Raw genomic sequence first — 21,077 nt, 5'->3', positions numbered from 1 at the left:
ACATTGAAGAAACAGTGAGGGACCTGTTCAAGCAATGAGATATGTAGTGGGACCTGTTCAGAAGACTATGTCAACATTATCAATATCAAAGGGACCTGTTTAGAAGGCTATCAACATCACCAATATCAGAAGGACCTGTTAAATATTGCATTCAAGATACATCAGGCTACTTCAACAAAGTTTTCAAAGATTGCTTATCATCAGAATTATAATCAAGGCTACATCAACACCAAGGATAAAAGAAGCTTCACAAACATGGTTCTTCAGAGTTCTTCAAAGTTATTCAGATTTTAAAGGGACCTGTTACATTCAATTTCATTTCAAAGGGACCTGTTTTGGACAATAAAGATCAGTGATACCTGTACAAACAGATCAGTCCTACCTGTGCACGCCAAATCAGCATTTTGTCAACCAACAAGTGTAATGTATTGTTGAAATTTTTAACATTTAAAATTCTTAAATTATTTTAGTGTTAAAAATGATAATTATTATTGCTTGTTATCAATTTCAAAAACCCCTATACCCATCACCCTTGTAATATTCCTAACTACTCATCTCATTATGACTCTGCTATCATTTCCTATCACACCTTAGCCTATTGCCATACTCCTACTACAATTTTCAAACCTTTTCCTACACCGCTCTTCAAACCTTGTCATCAACTCATCATTTTTAAATCGGCCTTCTGGCAATCAAGTACCAACAATTGGGATACTCAATGTACAAGTCCGTGCAATGGAAAGACAAGTGTTAAACCGTCTATCCTCAAATGAGTTCATTCATTTCGACTGCTGGAGTTATAAAACAATCTTTTGACCCAAGTCTGCTCATGAAATATATATATCCGTTACCATCATACGATTTGTATATGGTGTTCTCATGATTATACCTCTGCAAATTAGTACTGCTCCTTTGTCTTCATGATGTGAATGCGCCTTCCAACTCTGCATTGTCATCATAGCAATTGGATGAAGGTCGGCTGTTGAGTTTTCATTTTATAAAACTCTGAGTTCATAAAGTGCGTTACCGTGTTAGTGTTCAGACTCTGAGTTTCTCAAAGAGGGCTGAGATAGTAGGTGCTACAAAGGGAGAGAATAGCAGACAGGCTTACCCCGAGTTTTTACTTCTGCCCATAAATCGAGGACGTTAACCAGGTCGCTCGCTCAAGGAATTGAAGAAGTAAACTCAGAGAATTGAAGACGTTACCCGGTCAGCTCAGTGGAATGCAGGAAAAGAGGTAACAAATTGAAAAACCTTGATTAAATTTTTGAGCATAAACAAAAGGGTTAGAATAGAGATTTTTAATAAAATGACCAATAGAGCAGAGCCCGAAAAATTTGATAGTTCACAATATCATGAAGACTGTGTCACGATTTTAAGGGAAAAACAATGGTTGTCTTTTCTAGAGAAATTCAATGGAAACAATGAAGAAGTTACAAAGCAATTTGCATTTTCCTTCAATGGAGAGAAAGCTTTAATAGGAAACTTCTCTTTTAGAATTTCAGAGGATACCATAGCACAAACATTGGGAATTAGTCCAAAAGGGGAAAAATATTTCAAAACCAAGCAATTTAGAGAAAAACCATGGACTCAGTTTATGTGTAGGTCAAGGGTTTCCTCTGTCAATTGGAAAAAGGGTGTTCCCAGATGTTGGCTAATTCACCCTTGGGACAAAATGGTATACATTATTCAGAAATTTGTTACATGTGAAGGACGTTACAGTATAGTATACCTATATCACATAAAACTTCTGTTGCACTTAAAAGGTCAATGCACTATCAGTTTGCCCTACTTCCTCTTACAGAGTTTGACTAAAATGTCGAAGACCATTCAGAAACAAAAAGGTAATGAAGATAGGAGTTTGTATCATTTTGGGTTGATCAAAATTCTAATTGAATTTGAGTTGCAGAGGAGAGGAAAAACATGGAAAGAATTTTTAATTGCCAATCAAATTAAAGAAGATGAACAGGAACAGCAGCAAGAACGCACAGAGTTTATGCTTGATATTGATGAGGAAATCCCTGAGCGTAAGTCAAGCAATGTTCCTCAACCCAGCAGTGGTGTAAGGACAAGAAGGATGAGGCAAGAAACTGCCAAGAAAATTGAAAAAGATAAAATCTTCACTACTTATAAGCGAAGATCAAGGAGAATAAAAAGGAATCAAACACAAGATGATCAACTAGAGCCGAATGCAAATGCACCAATGGACATTGAAAGAAATACTAATTCACAACCAGAACAGGAAGCAGAAATGGAAATCGAGAGTAACAAGGAAGAAAGGAAAGAGCCAGTACCTACAAACAAGAAACAGAGAAGGTTAGAGAAACAAATTGAAGAGCTAAAAGAGGAATTGATGGAAGCAAACATGTTGGAGAAGGTCATAAAGAAGGAAAATGAAATGTTGAGAGCTCAGAGCAAGAAGATTCAACAGAAAAATGAGAAACTAAAGAAGCAAATCAAAGAACTTAAGACTGATCAAACTGAAACGTGCAAATGGGCGACAAAATGGTACACTCAGAAAAAAGCTCTCAAAGAAAAATATAAGAATCTGAAACATGAGTTCCAAGTTCAAAAGAATGCCCAAGTTCAGAAGAGTATAGATGTCTTGCTACAAGTGGCAGAGGCACAAGCAGGAACATAATATAAAGGGAGCACATCAGGATTAGCATGAGGACATGCTAAATCATTGAGCTTGGGGAAGATGTTGGTAATATTTTATTGCCATTCTTTTCTTCTAAAAATCCATCATTTATCTATCATTTTCTCCCATAAACCCCTCATAGTCCATTGAAATTGATTAATGAAGCATTATAATTGTTATTTTACATTAAATTTAATTTATGGATTTTTATGTTAAAAATTGGAAATTTTCAACAAAATTACGGGATGTCATGACTTCCTATAATTGGTTTATGTTGTGACACGTGGCATGGCAGGAAAATCGAAACAGAGGATAAGGATGTGATCTAGGATGTACATACATGGTGAAAGATCTATTCAGCATCGAATCTGGAGCTCCTGAATACATGGTCAATGCTGGTCAAACCCAGCCTTTTTGGTTGTAAAAGCAACAAAAATCTGAAGTTACCTAAACTGATTTCGTTTTGTTTTAGAAATTAGTTAGGATTAGAAAAAATGAACCTAGTCTTTTTTATTGTAAAAGCAGAAACATCTGAAGCGATAATGCATGTATGTTTGGATGTAAATGGTAATAACTAGGAAGAGACAAGAGTAGACTTAAGACTGCGTATACCAGAACTCTGTTTTGCATGTAATCAATTCTCAGAACTTAATCACAGGCAGAATTTCATCAATTGTAGTGTTTATGTGTTAACGTTTTCATCATCTGAAGTTTTCTAAGTGTGCCATCGAAGCGTGGAAGGGCCCTACGTGAAGATTTGTACACTGTCGTTTCATTTTTGTAGGATTTAGCCTTCAGATTTGAATAGCGTTTGATGTTATTTCTTTGCTTGTGAGTTTATTGATTCAATTAGAAATTCTGGCGAGTGTTATTGTATGATTCATGGTGATAGCTTGAAAATTCAATTGCTAAATTATTGAACAAGATCTTGTAAAAGGTTTAATTGAACATTGAATTTCAAAGTATCTGTATGGACTCTGTTTTCATGAATTTGAGTTTTAGTATGCTTAAAAGAGTTTTTGGTTTTCATGAATGCTTAGTGTGTTATCTGGAAAGAGTTTTTGTGAACTATATCCTTGTAAGAGGATTGAAGACTCAGACTAGTAACACTCTGTTTTAGAACAGCTAATTAAATTAGAGGATATAGGTGTTTAAATTGTGAAAGGAAACATATTCCAATCTCTTGTAAAAGAGTGTTGTAGCCTGTCACCGTAGACACTTATCTAGGTAGATGAGATCCTTTTAGGTCTATAAATTTTAGACACGTGCCTCTAAGTTTACTTACCTTGGTTGACATTAAATTTAATCTAATCTAGACCCCTGGATTGGTAACTACAGTACTCCATGCATGGCTTCCCATTCTGCATAGGACAAACATGCTTGATTAATCTCATCCTATTAGATATCGTTTTTGGGATTCAACTGCGTTAAGTAAGTCATTAACGTATGACCATTTCCATGAGAGGTAGTCGTAACTGACTAATTTCTCATGATTTTTGAATTGTTCACTTAGCACTCATTGCATCGGGTGATGCTCACAAGGGTGAAGAAGTGGGATTGAAACTAGTGAAATGAATCACATAGCGTCAATCGTCACTTCTGGGGCTTGCACCCGGTAACCAGGACTTCCCGGGAGGTCACCCATCCCAGATCTCCTCTGGCTCAAGCGCGTTTAACTGTGGAGTTTTCCCCACAATCAAGCCCACTTAGCTTGCTACCCCATTTGCAAAACCTTAGCAAGTATTGTGCCTCATGAACCATTCAAGTAGAGATCCCTTCACTCTTTTTGAATCCCAAAAACGATATCTAATATAATGCACTGCGTAAACCCCTAATACTTAAATTAAAAAAGAGTGAAGGGATTTCTACTTGAATGGTTCATGAGGCACAATACTTGCTAAGGTTTTGCAAATGGGGTAGCAAGCTAAGTGGGCTTGATTGTGGGGAAAACTCCACAGTTAAGCGCGCTTGAGCCAGAGGAGATCTGGGATGGGTGACCTCCCGGGAAGTCCCGGTTACCGGGTGCAAGCCCCGGAAGTGACGATTGACGCTATGTGATTCATTTCACTAGTTTCAATCCCACTTCTTCACCCCTGTGAGCATCACCCGATGCAATGAGTGCTAAGTGAACAATTCAAAAATCATGAGAAATTAGTCAGTTACGACTACCTCTCATGGAAATGGTCATACGTTATGTTGGGTCCCTATAATACTAGTGATTACCCCATTACTATTGTAGTTATACCCCCTATTTATATTGTTGTGCCCCTATTACCCCCATATTGTTACTATTATGCCACATAGAAGCCCATCATTGTTACTGTTGTGCCCTACAATATTATTGTTATGTAGGCTTTGATTGTATTGGGACCACTTAGACTCCTATATATAGAAAGGAGGTATTTTCATTTGTATCATCCAAGAATTGTTCATTTATGTAATGTAAAGGAGGTTGCCCCCTCGAAGAGGCTGAATTCTAAGGCGTGGATCTCTCTTTTCTATCATTTTGTGAGCTGGTTTCATAACATTTGGTATCAGAGGTTTGGATTCTAGGGTTTCGCTGCTCCAAACAGGTCATCGTGGCATTTTCGCTATAACGTTTTCTCTGTGACGTTTCAGAAGTCGCAAAAAAAACCCATTTGAGAAGAATTGGCGCTGAACCTTGGGTCCGAATTTCAGAGCTTTTCGCGCGATATTTTCGGAGATATGATCTGAGGAAGTTGGCCTTTTTGCAGACTCCTGAATTACATTCAAAACAGGTGACCTGGGGAAAATCGTCATAACTCTCTCTCTGAGGATCGGATTGAAATTTCGTAGAAAGGTACAGAAAGAGGACGGACTTTAGTTTCTTGTATGTGTGTTTCAGATTCAAAGGTTGAAACAGTGACTCGTGGCACGTCGTACAAGTTAGCTCTACTGAAACAGTCTAAAAGCAAGTCACTGTGGGAGATTTCACATAACTCTTCCTTGGAGAATCCAATTTGGCTCAGACTTGTGGCATTGGAAAGAGGATGCAGAAGGCTACTACAGGTAGCATTTTCAGAATTGGATGATCTAAAATTACAGAGATACATCAGATTCAATATCAGGCTTCTATAAAGTGAAAAAAGGTGTGTAATTTTTTTTTAATTTTTGTGTAAGCTTGGTTTAACGGAATTCAAAGGGCATAGTAAAACATTATTATCAGTAACTGATGCCCCGAGGAAAGAAAATGCAAACACCTAGTAAGGAACCTGAAAGCTCTAGCATGACTCATGAAGAAGAGGAAGAAATGCTACATGATATATCAAAATTACAAGAACAAGTGCAACAAATGTCACGCTCACAAAAGCTAACAGAAGCTAAGGTAAATGGCGTGGAATCTAAGATAAAGGGCATGGAAGCTAAAATGGATGGCATGGAAACTAAGGTGAATGGCATGGATGCTAAAATTGATGGCATGGATGATAAGATGGATGAATTGAAGAAGTTGCTACAAGAAAGGGTCACTAATGGTGAAAAGGTAGTAAAGGAAACTCATGATGAGAACAAAAGAAATGTTAATCATGATTCCATAGACTCTAATGTTGGATCGAAGACTCACCATGTTCCAAAAATCGATATGAGGAAGTTTGATGGCAAGGATCCCGCCACATGGATATTACAGATGGAGCAATTCTTCGATCTCAATAATGTGCAAAACACACAAAAGGTACGTATGGCAACTTTATATTTGGAACCAAATCAGTTTGTATGGTATCAATGGCTTTGTTCTCGTAAACAATTTATCACTTGGGCAATTTTTACGGAAGAATTGATAGCACATTATGAGGATACAAAAAGCAACACTTTTTTTAGCCAATTGATAAGTCTCAAACAAAAGGGTTCAATAATGGAGCACATTGAGGAGTTCCAAAAATTGAACATAAGGGTAAAAGATATTCCAGAGGAGCATAGGATTGATGTGTTCATAGGGTCTTTAAAGGATAATATCCAACATGATGTGCGCCTTTGGGAACCTGATTCATTAGAGAAGGCATTCAGGTTAGCAAGAAAAATGGAAAGCAAAATTATGGCAACTAGGAAGCATACCATTCACAACTATAAAGACGGAAGTGTTGTTGCCCATAGTCTTCCACAACCTACAAGGTTGACACCACAACAATTGGAAGAAAAAAGAGCAAAAGGGCTTTGTTACAATTGTGATAGCAAATACACAAAAGGTCATAAGTGTGCTGAGAAGAAATTATTCTACATAGATTGTGAAGAGGAAGAAGAAAAGGAGCAAGAAAGGTCAAAAGAAGAGGATATATTCCAGGAACAAAGCCTAGATGAAGAACAAATAAATCCGACCATATCTTGTAATGCATTGGCGGGAATTACCACTCCTCAAACCATCAAGATAGAAGGACAAATCAAGAAGAAAAAGGTAATAGTGTTGATTGATTCAGGAAGCACCCACAATTTTATTCATTGTAGGGTAGCAAAAGAATTGAATTGCTTCCTATATCCAGCACCAGAGTGTCAAGTGATGATTGCAAATGGAGGAACAATAAATTGTTCTGGAAAGTGCCATAATATCAAGCTATCCATGGGAGAATATGTATTGACTAGCCCAATGCTTTCCATTCCAATGGGAGGTGCTGATGTTGTACTAGGAGTCCAATGGCTACAATCCTTGGGTACAATAGCTTTTAATTTTCAAGAACTTTTCATGAAATTTTCTGTGGAAGGAAAGGAAGTTGAATTAAGGGGTATTGCAGGGAAACCAGGAAAGATAATCAGCTCTAATGGCATGACAAAGCTTCTAAAAAAGGAGCAAAGAGGTGTAATTGCACAATTATGTTCGCTAGATGTTTCCACATTGGAATCATCTATTTCTCCAGATCTCCAAAAAGTCCTGGACAATCATTCCAAGGTATTTGAGACTCCCAAAGGTCTCCCACCTATGCGTGATCATGATCATGCTATTCATCTGATTCCAGGAAGTGTTCCTCCAAACATCAGGCCGTACAGATATCCATATGTCCAAAAAAGTGAAATTGAACGTATGGTTGCAGAAATGCTAGAGGCTGGTATAATTCAACCGAGTCAAAGTTCTTTCTCAGCTCCAGTAGTATTGGTGCACAAGAAGGATGGATCATGGCGCATGTGTCCAGATTATAGGGAGCTCAACAAGCTCACTATTAAAGATAAGTTCCCCATTCCTGTTATTGATGAATTACTGGATGAATTGCATGGATCAATTTACTTCACCAAGTTGGATCTTCGTTCGGGATATCATCAAATCAGAATGAAGATTGAAGACATTCCAAAAACAGCATTTAGAACTCATGAGGGTCATTATGAATTTTTGGTCATGCCTTTTGGCCTTACCAATGCACCTTCAACATTTCAAGGTTTGATGAATTCAATTTTCAAACCATTCCTTAGAAAATTTGTGTTAGTATTTTTTGATGATATACTAATCTACAGCAAGTCTTGGAAGGATCATGTTGAACATGTTGACAGGGTGCTACAACTATTGGAGGAGAAACAATTATATGCAAAAAGATCCAAATGTTTCTTTGGAGTCCAGGAGGTGGAATATTTGGGTCATATTGTATCTCATGAAGGAGTTAAGGTAGACCCTAGCAAAATTAAAGCCATTAAGGAATGGAAAATCCCCACATCCATAAAGCATCTGCGAGGATTTCTTGGGTTGACAGGGTATTATCGCAAGTTTGTTAAGAATTATGGGAGAATAGCAGCACCTCTAACAACATTATTGAAGAAAGATTCATTTTCATGGACTTCGGAAGCAACAAAGGCCTTTGAACATCTTAAAGAGGCAATGTGCCAAGCACCGGTCTTAGCTACACCGGACTTCACAAAAACCTTTATTGTGGAATGTGATGCTTCAGGAAATGGAATTGGTGCTGTTCTAATGCAAGATGAAAGACCCATTGCTTTTGAAAGTCGTCCAATCAAGGGAAAGTTTTTAAACAAAGCTATTTATGAGAAGGAAATGTTGGCAATACTCCATGCACTTAAGAAATGGCGACCCTACCTAATGGGAAGACACTTCAAGGTAAAAACGGATCATGATAGCCTTAAATACTTTTTAGAACAAAGATTATCCTCTGAAGAGCAACAAAAGTGGGTCACAAAGATGTTGGGTTATGACTTTGAAATCATCTACAAAAAAGGGAAGCAAAATGTGGTGGCAGATGCACTCTCAAGAAAGGATGAGGATGTGGAAGCATTGTTGTGTGCCATTTCTATTATCCAACCAGATTGGATAAACGAAGCAAGGGAGGAATGGAAGAATGACGAAGAAGTGTGGGCACTTATTCGAAAGCTACAACAAGATTCCAGTACTTCTGATACATTTAGCTGGCAAAATGATTCGTTATGGTACAAAGATCGCTTATACCTCTGTAAGAATTCCCAGCTAAAACAAAAGATTCTTATGGAATTGCACACTTCTCCCTTAGGAGGGCACTCAGGATTTTTAAAAACTTACCACAGGGTTAAGAAGGAATTTTTTTGGGATGGCCTTAAATCAGATATTCAAAAGTTTGTGGCGGAATGTTTGGTTTGCCAGCAAAATAAAGTTGAAACAATTAAGACACCAGGTCTATTACAACCTTTATCCATTCCAAGCCAACGTTGGGAGGAGGTTTCAATGGATTTTATCACAGGTTTACCCAAGTCTGAGGGAAAGAGTGTCATCATGGTGGTAGTTGACAGACTTACCAAGTATGCACACTTTTGTGCATTATCACATCCATTTAAAGCCAGTACAGTTTCTACTGCATTTATGGAAACAGTTCAAAAGCTACATGGAAACCCAAAGATTATTGTAAGTGACAGAGATCCCATTTTCACTGGAAATTTTTGGACAGAATTATTTTCTTGTCTTGGTACTCAGTTAGCTCATAGCTCATCTTATCATCCTCAATCTGATGGGCAAACTGAGATAGTAAACAAATGTTTGGAAGGATATCTTCGTTGCTTTGTATCTGATAAACAGACACAATGGGTCAAATGGTTGCCTCTGGCTGAATGGTGGTATAACACTTCCTTCCATACAGCAACAAAAATGACCCCATTTATGGCACTTTATGGGTATCAACCACCATCCATCACATCATATTTAAGAGAAAATTCTAAGGTTCAGGCAGTGGAACATCACATCGAACATCAACAACAAGTCCTCCAACTCTTAAAGGATAACCTCGTGTTGGCACAAAATAGAATGAAACAACAGGCAGATCAACATCGCAGTGAAAGAAGTTTTGATGTAGGTGATTGGGTATTCCTACGGCTACAACCATATAAGCAAATGTCCCTAAAGCAAGCTAAGAAGGATAATAAATTATCACCAAAGTATTATGGTCCGTACAAGGTGTTGGAAAAGATTGGTACTATGGCATACAAATTGGAGCTTCCTGCAGCTTCTCGATTGCACCCAGTTTTCCATGTTTCATGTTTAAAGAAGGTTATAGGTGACAAGCTCCCAATTCAAACAATATTGCCAGAACTTGACGAGGAAGGAAAAATTATATTGGAACCGGAAGCAGTCACAGAAACAAGAACTCGACAGCTACGAAATCGATCAATTTCAGAGTATCTTATCAAGTGGAAGAACTTATCCGCTGAAGATTCCACATGGGAGGATGAGAATTTTATGCAGAAGTATCCAGAACTGCTCAAGCGTTGAGGACAACACTTTTTTGAAGGAGAGGGGCATGTTGGGTCCCTATAATACTAGTGATTACCCCATTACTATTGTAGTTATACCCCCTATTTATATTGTTGTGCCCCTATTACCCCCATATTGTTACTATTGTGCCACATAGAATCCCTCATTGTTATTTTTGTGCCCTACAATATTATTGTTAGGTAGGCTTTGATTATATTGGGACCACTTAGACTCCTATATATAGAAAGGAGGTTTTTCATTTGTATCATCCAAGAATTGTTCATTTATGTAATGTAAAGGAGGTTGCCCCCTCGAAGAGGCTGAATTCTAAGGCGTGGATCTCTCTTTTCTATCATTTTGTGAGCTGGTTTCATAACACGTTAACGACTTACTTAACGCAGTTGAATCCCAAAAATGATATCTAATATAATGCACTGCGTAAACCCCTAATACTTAAATTCAAAAAGAGTGAAGGGATCTCTACTTGAATGATTAATGAGGCACAATACTTGCTAAGGTTTTGCAAATGGGGTAGCAAGCTAAGTGGGCTTGATTGTGGGGAAAACTCCACAGTTAAGCGCGCTTGAGCCAGAGGAGATCTGGGATGGGTGACCTCCCGGGACGTCCTGGTTACCGGGTGCAAGCCCCGGAAGTGACGATTGACGCTATGTGATTCATTTCACTAGTTTCAATCCCACTTCTTCACCCCTGTGAGCATCACCCGATGCAATGAGTGCTAAGTGAACAATTCAAAAATCATGAGAAATTAGTCAGTTACGACTACCTCTCATGGAAATGGTCATACGTTAATGACTTACTTAACGCAGTTGAATCCCAAAAACGATATCTAATATAATGCACTACGTAAACCCCTAATACTTAAATTCAAAAAGAGTGAAGGGATCTCTACTTGAATGGTTCATGAGGCACAATACTTGCTAAGGTTTTGCAAATGGGGTAGCAAGCTAAGTGGGCTTGATTGTGGGGAAAACTCCACAGTTAAGCGCGCTTGAGCCAGAGGAGATCTGGGATGGGTGACCTCCCGGGAAGTCCTGGTTACCGGGTGCAAGCCCCGGAAGTGACGATTGACGCTATGTGATTCATTTCACTAGTTTCAATCCCACTTCTTCACCCCTGTGAGCATCACCCGATGCAATGAGTGCTAAGTGAACAATTCAAAAATCATGAGAAATTAGTCAGTTACGACTACCTCTCATGGAAATGGTCATACGTTAATGACTTACTTAACGCAGTTGAAAAAGAGTGAAGGGATCTCTACTTGAATGGTTCATGAGGCACAATACTTGCTAAGGTTTTGCAAATGGGGTAGCAAGCTAAGTGGGCTTGATTGTGGGGAAAACGATAATACACTGCATAAACCCCTAATACTTAAATTCAAAAAGAGTGAAGGGATCTCTACTTGAATGGTTCATGAGGCACAATACTTGCTAAGGTTTTGCAAATGGGGTAGCAAGCTAAGTGGGCTTGATTGTGGGGAAAACTCCACAGTTAAGTGCGCTTGAGCCAGAGGAGATCTGGGATGGGTGCAAGCCCCGGAAGTGACGATTGATGCTATGTGATTCATTTCACTAGTTTCAATCCCACTTCTTCACCCCTGTGAGCATCACCCGATGCAATGAGTGCTAAGTGAACAATTCAAAAATCATGAGAAATTAGTCAGTTACAACTACCTCTCATGGAAATGGTCATACGTTAATGACTTACTTAACGCAGTTGAATCCCAAAAACGATATCTAATATAATGCACTGCGTAAACCCCTAATACTTAAATTCAAAAAGAGTGAAGGGATCTCTACTTGAATGGTTCATGAGGCACAATACTTGCTAAGGTTTTGCAAATGGGGTAGCAAGCTAAGTGGGCTTGATTGTGGGGAAAACTCCACAGTTAAGCGCGCTTGAGCCAGAGGAGATCTGGGATGGGTGACCTCCCAGGAAGTCCTGGTTACCGGATGCAAGCCCCGGAAGTGACGATTGACGCTATGTGATTCATTTCACTAGTTTCAATCCCACTTCTTCACCCCTGTGAGCATCACCCGATGCAATGAGTGCTAAGTGACCAATTCAAAAATCATGAGAAATTAGTCAGTTACGACTACCTCTCATGGAAATGGTCATACGTTAATGACTTACTTAACGCAGTTGAATCCTAAAAACGATATCTAATATAATGCACTGCGTAAACCCCTAATACTTAAATTCAAAAAGAGTGAAGGGATCTCTACTTGAATGGTTCATGAGGCACAATACTTGCTAAGGTTTTGCAAATGGGGTAGCAAGCTAAGTGGGCTTGATTGTGGGGAAAACTCCACAATTAAGCACGCTTGAGCCAGAGGAGATCTGGGATGGGTGACCTCCCGGGAAGTCCTGGTTACCGGGTGCAAGCCCCGGAAGTGACGAGTGACGCTATGTGATTCCTTTCACTAGTTTCAATCCCACTTCTTCACCCCTGTGAGCATCACCCGATGCAATGAGTGCTAAGTGAACAATTCAAAAATCATGAGAAATTAGTCAGTTACGACTACCTCTCATGGAAATGGTCATACGTTAATGACTTACTTAACGCAGTTGAATCCCAAAAACGATATCTAATATAATGCACTGCGTAAACCCCTAATACTTATAATCTCATCCTATTGTTGCATCAAAATTGCTTGGCCACTGCAACTGAATTAATTCAAGGAATGGGCACTTGATTGTTCTTCCATACTGAGAATTAAATCTCAGTCAAGCTTCAGAATACAACAAGGCTCTCCATCCTTCTTGATTACCTACGAAGATCTAAGTGTGCTATAGGCATGGCCCTCCTGGACTATGATAATAACTCCTGCACTTATCCATCTTTTCCATTTAATATTTCTATCGCGTGCAAGAAATATCAAGCATGGCTAATTCTATTTCAAGATGGACTTCATTAATTTTCCTGTGTGTCATGGTCCTTCACTGTCTTGAAGTAGAGCTCTCAACACTAACGTTTGACTCCATCAACCCAACTTCTGCATTCAAACTATTGTCGTCTCTTTCATGCCAAATCCCAAAGGCTTTTAAATTATCAATGACGCCAATTCTGTCAATTTTTACCTTTAGCCATTTTGTTGGCACTTTTACCTATTTTCTTGCCATAGGACTAGGTATTGTGACCACTGGCTATGCCTTCAAGTGCTTAGCCTGTTTAAGCCCTTCACGGGCCAAAATTCTTTGTTAATGGCTCCACGTAGTTGGTCATGCCTCTACGTGAGGCAACCACCCATCAGCTCAAAGGCCAAAGCTCCTTTGTTTCTATGTGAAACAATAAAAAAGGGTTGGCGCTTATCCACTCCCAGAGTCTCTATGACTCTTTATTTCCTCCACGCCCTTGGTTTTTACCTATGGCATAAATCCATGTGCGGACGCTTAGCTCGTAGTTCCTTTCCTCTCGGCGTATTGAGTTTGTGCATCTTTGTGAACCCATCAAGGTCATGACACCGGGTCAATGTGTCCTGTGGGGACCACCCAACCTCATTCCCATTTGCTGCCACTCGCCACAAGGATTCCTGTCAGTTCCCCGTGTCCCGACACTTTATCTTCAAGTGAATTTCTTAGCCACACCCTTTATAAATCGTCAAGTTCATTCCTATGCGATGAGTTGTACGGTAGGGTCCACCTACACTTTCACTGCCCAATCAAAGGCCTGTCAGGGTGAGCTATCTTTGACGACGTGTCCCAATGCTTACTTCCTGACACATTCACTTTGCGCACTATTAACAAAATTTTTGGATTTTCTTAGTGGGATGAGCTATCCTAATGGGGTTCGCCAGATGCATTATCCATTGGCCCATGCTCTGACATGGCCATGTCTTCCCGATGCCCAGTCAGCCTGCTAGTTCCTTTTATGCACACCGCTCAACCTTCTAGGGTAACCCTTCCAGGATGATGTCATTCTTATGTCATAAACCGCACGTGGTGCCTATTTAGTGGTGACACATGTCACCCGTATTAGGCCACGAAAAAATTCCAAATATGCCCCTTCCAGGATGATGTCATTCTTATGTCATAAACCGCACTTGGTGCCTCTTTAGTGGTGACACATGTCACCCGTATTAGGCCACGAAAAAATGCCAAATATGCCTACCACGTGTCCCTTGTACAACCACGTCATGCTGATGTCATCTTCCATCATCATCATCTCCTTAGATCCACTCAACTCTTACCATGTGTCTTGTTAGAGAGGGGAGAAGGGTCCTAAGACCTTGGTTTATCGCCAATTCCTTTATAAAAACTTTAAAGTTCCCCAACCATTTTCTTTTAACAAACCACTAGGTTTCAAAATCTGGCTCCGACATCACTTCTAAGTGAATTGTGGTTTTGGGGATGGTTACCCCCGAAGTTGTTGGGTGTGGAGAATGATTATCTTCCTGATTGTTCAAATATTTTTGTTTTACTTGCGTTTTATCCCTATTCCTAACGGGGCAGTAACGCCACCCGTTTAATCGTTGTTAGGGGGGTCTAGGGGGGAGGCGACGACGATGAAAATTTTCCTTGTAAAATATTGTAATTTCATATTCAATCCGTGCCATTCATTAGGCAGATGATATGACGTTAGAAGTTATGGTAATTTAGGGTTTTTGCACTATAAGACAACCCTCAATTTATATGAGGGAATTGTATTGTGGCTATGTATGATTATTCTGAGAGAGAGAGGAGGCTATGTGAGAAAAAAGAGGAAATTATAATGGATCTGATGTAGGTTGTATCTCTTCATTTTGTTGGATAATATAAACAAAAGGACTAGCTGTTTCTCCATGGACGTAGCCCAAATTGGGTGAACCACGTATATCTGTGCTCTCTTGTTTTATGTGTCTCTGTATTTGTGTTTCCACAATATTTTGTGTATTTCATTGCTCTGTTAATTAATTTCTAATAGGAGTAGCTCTCCGCCATTGATATGCACGATCAAGTGTGCGGGAAAACACTTCTGGCACCTTGAGGCATGGTAAGACTTTCCTCTATCAATATGTCAGAATGTCATCGCGCAGTCCGACACCTATCTCCCGACGCTTAACTTTGTGTGCCCTTTGCAATCCTCCGGGAAAGCCTTTGTTGGATTTTATATCACTGTGGAGACCTATTGATGCCTTTATCATTAGTTATCGCCGCCAACCTCACTGCCACCATGTCATGGCAACCTCTCTCCTGGCACTTTTACTTTGTAAGCCTTAAGGCTTTGTCGGGGCTATACTGCGAGGTTACGCTGTCAAGTGGGGCTCCTCCTATGCCAATAGAAATCCTTCCCACTGCTTTGTTGTCTTCCCACATCTGCTCGATCCTCCTTTAGCAGCTCCGCTAACTCTTTCTGACTGCCAAACTTGGTCACCACTTTGACCCAAGGCCACATTTGACTATGCCATCCAACTTTGGGGCACCTCAACATTTAAATGGATCTATATCTCAAACCAGGAGGCCATTTTCAGACTTCCACATACTGTTGGAAATATCTTTTTGAGCTCTATCCAACTATGCCACTTCTAGGAGAATCTCATCTAAATTACTAAGGCATAAATTCCTACAAACTATGGGACTCTCAACCATCATAGCTATCCTTTTATGGCTTTTCCACTAAGCTTGCTACTATCATGATTCTCTACAAGAGATTGCAACAACCGCGAGAATCCCCTTGAGCATATGCCAACATCTTCCACAAACATCCATGATAATTTGGTTGACATAAATGTCAACACTCTTGTGAACTGTAAGACAATGCCAACTTCCTAACACATCTCCCAGCATGATTGTTGACATCAATGCCAACACACTTGTTGCCACTAGCCATCTAGGCAATGCCAACTATCCAAGAGGCCCAGTGCTCATCATTGCTTCATCAAAGTTGCTTGGTTAAAAGGTGGATAACAAGGAAAAATGCCTTTCTTCTACCACATGTTCTTGCTGCCTTTTTCTAGTTCCAATTCTTGCATCTATATGTCCAATTATCTATTCTGATAGGTGATTTTTTTAGTAACATTTCTTAGGTGCTTGAGAAGTTTGCTGATTAGTTTCTCCTTGCTTATATGTTAGTTCCTCTGTTTATTCTTACAATAACTCTTCCTTCACCTTCTCTTGTTTCCCTGGTTCTTCTATTTCTTCCTTTGCTAAATCTTGTTTGGGATGTGTTTTATAACCTTCATCAAATTCCACATTGATGCTTTCCATGATTTTGTTGAGTCTTAGATTGTAACACTTGCACACCTTATTTTTGGTGGAGTACCCAAAAAATATGCCTTCATCCACTCAAGATTCTAGCTTTCCAATCTTCTAGTCATCCCTCTTTATATAGAATTTACTCCCGAAAACTTTGGCATGTCTTCCCTTCCATACATCTTAAGGGGTTTTATCACTATTTCTCCTAAGTATTCCTCTTTTCAAAATATGAAGTGCAACTTATACTGATTGGACCTAAAAGATATTGCTCAATTTTGAATCACTCAACATGGTCCTGGCCATTTCAAATACAGTCCCTTTCTTCCTTCCTGCAACTCTATTTTTCTAAGGTGTCCTAGCTGATAAGAACTACCTTTTTATGCCATGTTCTACACAATAATGTTGAAATTATTTGGATGTAAGCTCACCTCCGTTTTTCGATGTTAAGCACTTTATCTTTAGATTAGTTTCATTTTCAACCATTTCTTTGTATATCTTGAAAAGCTTAAAGGATTCTAAGTTCTTCTTTATGCAACTAATCATTGTCATTTGAGTGTAATCATCAATAAACAATATGAAGTAAATCTCACCTTTCATCCCTTTAGTTCTCATGGGTCCACATAAGTCGGTGTGCACTAGCTCCAATGGCTTTGAGGTAGAATGTTCATTAGTCTTAAATGCAACCCTAGTCTGTTTTCCAAGCTGGCAATGTTTGTACATGACATTTGCTGGCTTTGAAATTTCAGGCATTTCCCTGAATCCTTCTTTCTTTCTAACCTTTACAAGGTTTTCAAAGTGAATGTGACCCATTCTTCTGTGCCAAAGCCAACTTTCATCTTCCTTTCCTATGCAACATGTTTCCTTTCCAATTTCATCTAGATAATATAAGTTATTATGTCCCTGAGATGGTGTAGCCACAATTTTACTTGTCTTTTTCCTTCTTATTTCAAACTTTTTGGAGTAAAAAATAACTGTGTACTCTTGATCGCACATTTGACTCATGCTCAACAAACTGTGTTTCAAATTCTCAATGAGCAAGGCATTTTATGCCTTAGCACCTTTACCTCCAAGCTTAACTACACCTTTTCGCAAAATTTTGGATGATCCATTGTTTCCAAATGACATTGTACCAACTTTTTCCTTTTGCAAGTTTAAAAACATGTCTTTGTATCCCGTCATATGCTTTGAACAATCATTTTCAACTAACCATTCATGTTTCTTGCACCCGACAGCGAATGCAAGGCTGCATATCTCATCTTTCTTTTTTCAATACTTTTGAAGGAGCATTGAATTTTGGTTTTTTCTCTTTCAAAGGAGCGCTCATCCGACAATCTTGTGCTATATGTCCAAAATTATTACACTTGTAGCATTCTACCTCATTGTTCAGTAATAAAAAAATGTTGTAATTGTGATCTTCACAAGGTCTTTTGACATAGTTGTTTTGAGGATGGTTTTCATAGGTTCTCATGTTTCTAGCATTGCAGTTCACAGCTTGTGCCCAAAATTGTTGCAAGAGTAACAAACACCAAGGAAGATAGTTTGATACCTGGAAGAATTGAATCTTCTAGGCGGTGCATTTCTCCATGGTCCTTCTTGTTGGTTGTTAGATGGTTGTTGCCTAGTCTTACTTGTAATTGGTTGATCCTAAGTTGATGATGACGGTTACTTCCTGATTAATTCTTTGACAAATTCGACATAACTTTTATGTTCATCCTCCTTCCCTGTCATGGAGCTTGATCCCTTAAAAAAGTTTACCTTATATGCTATACTGGTTTTGTCATCACATGACCTCTAATTACTGATGATTTCACCTAATATCTTAGGAATATTCATAAAGTCTTGTTGGACATCCTTCTTTTGTGCTTCCTTTCAGAGGGAGACTATTTTGCTTCTAGTATTTCTCTTTCCTTGAAGCTTTCTTCCAATTCCTTGTTGGTTTTTCTTCAATCTTCTTTTCTTATTCTAATTGTATTTTCAGATCAATGATGCTATTTTTAGAGTCCTCAACTTTCTTTGTGAGATCTTTAGATTTTCCTTTCAATTTACTTAGTTCCCGTTGCAACTTCTTGAAATTTTTCCTTTCTTCCTTCAAATCATCAAGAGTACTTATCAACTCACCTTTCAGGTCAACTTTCCATTCCACATCTTCTTCATCTTCAGAGGCATTTTGACTTTTGAATGTCGTAAGCAACCCCTATTCTATATCACTATCACTGTCAGATGCGTAACTGCCTTCCTTAGAGTAGAAGCTTCTCTTAGGAATTTTACTTTTTCCTTGTTTCTTGTTCCCCTTTAGATTTTTCGTTTCCTTGGGAGCTTCATCTTCTTCATCATTGTCAAAATGATTTAAAGGCATTTTGAAGCAAAATGACCTTTTCTTCCACTATTAAAACATTTTAAAGGGAGCTTACCTTTGTACTTGTCAGTTCCTCTTTGTAGAAATAACTTTAAATTTGTAGCTGCTAATGAATTCAGACTGAAAACACTAGACAAAAATTTCTTCTACTCAATCTGTGTAAAGGAAAACATACAATAGAAACACATGCAATCATTCAATCACACTGAACACAATATTTTACCGGGAAACCCAATTGGGAAAAACCCCTCATCTATTTTATATTATATCAGACGAGAATATAGATCTATTACAATGACAACTTCAATCCTTGAAGCTCAAGCTGCACTACAATACTGACCTCCTCTTGCTTCTCCTACTCTGACCAACACTTAGCCAAAATAAGCCTTCAAATTCCTCCTATTTCCTTGCACAATTCCTGAGGAAATTAGCTCCTAAAAATAGGAAAATCTCCTATTTCCTTGCGCAAAACCAAGAGAAATTGCTCACATGCTCCAATGAAAAACTTGTACACTCAATAATATACATTGATAATTACAATGATGCCTTTTTCCTCCATTCAACAAGGAAATTCGAATTCCATACATTACTAGGACTATTTTTAGCAATTTGACTAGTTAATTGAGAGATCGTTGAGTTAACAACAGTTACAACTACTCAACTAAACTCCTACTGACTCTATTCATAAATAGAGCTCAGATAACTGAATTTCACTAACTATAACTCCACTAGATTGCTATATCTTAGCAATCAACTCATACACAACTCTACTTCTTGCCCACAAACTCGAATTGACTGACTTAACTAAGTGACTTGGCCATGTGACTCCTGCTGACTGCAACTCAAGACATCTTGCTTATGTGGAAATTCAAATTTATCCATTTGACTAAGGCACAAGTCAAATGAAACCTTTTGTTGCTACAATTTAATCATGCTCTTGTGGAACTCAAACTTGCCTCTTGACAAAGCCTTTGTCAAAATGTCTGCATCCTACTCCTCTGTGGGAATGTATTGCAACACCGTGATCCTCCTCTACACATAATCTCTTAGGTGATGGCACATGATGTCTATATGCTTGGATCTATCATGAAACTCTATATTTTTAGAGAGTTTGATACAAATTTGATGATCACAATGGAGCAATGTAGGATCTATTCCCTGATTGAAGAGATCAACCAGGATCTTCCTCATCTAAATATCCTTGCATGTTGCTTGAATAGAAGCCATATACTTGGTATCTGTTGAGCTGAGTGCTATAAATATATGTTTCCTATAACGAGAAACTGCTACTATTGAGCCTCAAAATTACTCTTTCCCTAGCAACTCTTCTCATTCCTTTTCTTTGTTTTTCCATAAGAAAGATGCATTCTCATCACCAATAATTGGTATATACTGTCTTGAGGAGGACATTTAGTGATTTACATGTTATGCTTTTTATGTTTTGTTGTTTGAATAAATTTTTGTATATTAGCTACGGAACGCATCCTATTCTGCAGCTAACCGGATGTTTCACAACTATCTTCATGCTCTAACAGGTTCTAGGTGTCAGAAGGAGAAACTAGCCACATGGGCAGCTTTGAAATCATCATGACATGGACCTTGTCCTATTCATTCAGCCCAGGTCGACAAAGAAGATGGCATAAGACTACGGTCAATGGATAAGTCAAACACAAAGAGACCGAGGGTAACAGGACTCTATTTCATGGTTAATTAAATGTGTTTCACAGTGACGGGGAGCGTTATCCAGAGCAACTACCTGTACCTACGGAATTCAACAACCTCTTGTATAAACGAATCCAACAACCACCATGTCTTGGATTTATTTCTCCAATAGCCGAGGAAGAAATTCTGCATATCTGTCTTCTACATGTTTGGCTATAGCATGCTTTTCTCCACAAACAGTTAGATGATTTTTCTTATAAATACCTGTGTAAAGGACTGAAGAAGTTAGTAATGGTAATAGTTTTATTGTGAAATTGAAGTTCTAGAATCTGTAATTTTTGGGCGTTTTGTGTCCCTATTTTAATATGAGAAGACCACATGTTTTTATGAACATCTGAAGGAATTTTCTTGGAGTTGATTGAGCAAGCGTAGCCTAATCAGTTGCAAAGGGCCCCTGCACTAAAGAAGGTTTCATTTCATTTTATTTTTCTTCTTCTTGTTAACTGTAAATTCATCATTTTCTTTCTAAAACAATGTTTATAATCATTTTCTTACTAACA

The sequence above is a fragment of the Pinus tabuliformis genome, chromosome 6 (assembly GCF_031772625.1).
Source record: "Pinus tabuliformis cultivar Carrire ecotype Pingquan chromosome 6, CPIR1, whole genome shotgun sequence".
Classification (NCBI taxonomy): Eukaryota; Viridiplantae; Streptophyta; class Pinopsida; order Pinales; family Pinaceae; genus Pinus; species Pinus tabuliformis.
Note: the sequence above shows the minus strand (reverse complement) of the source record.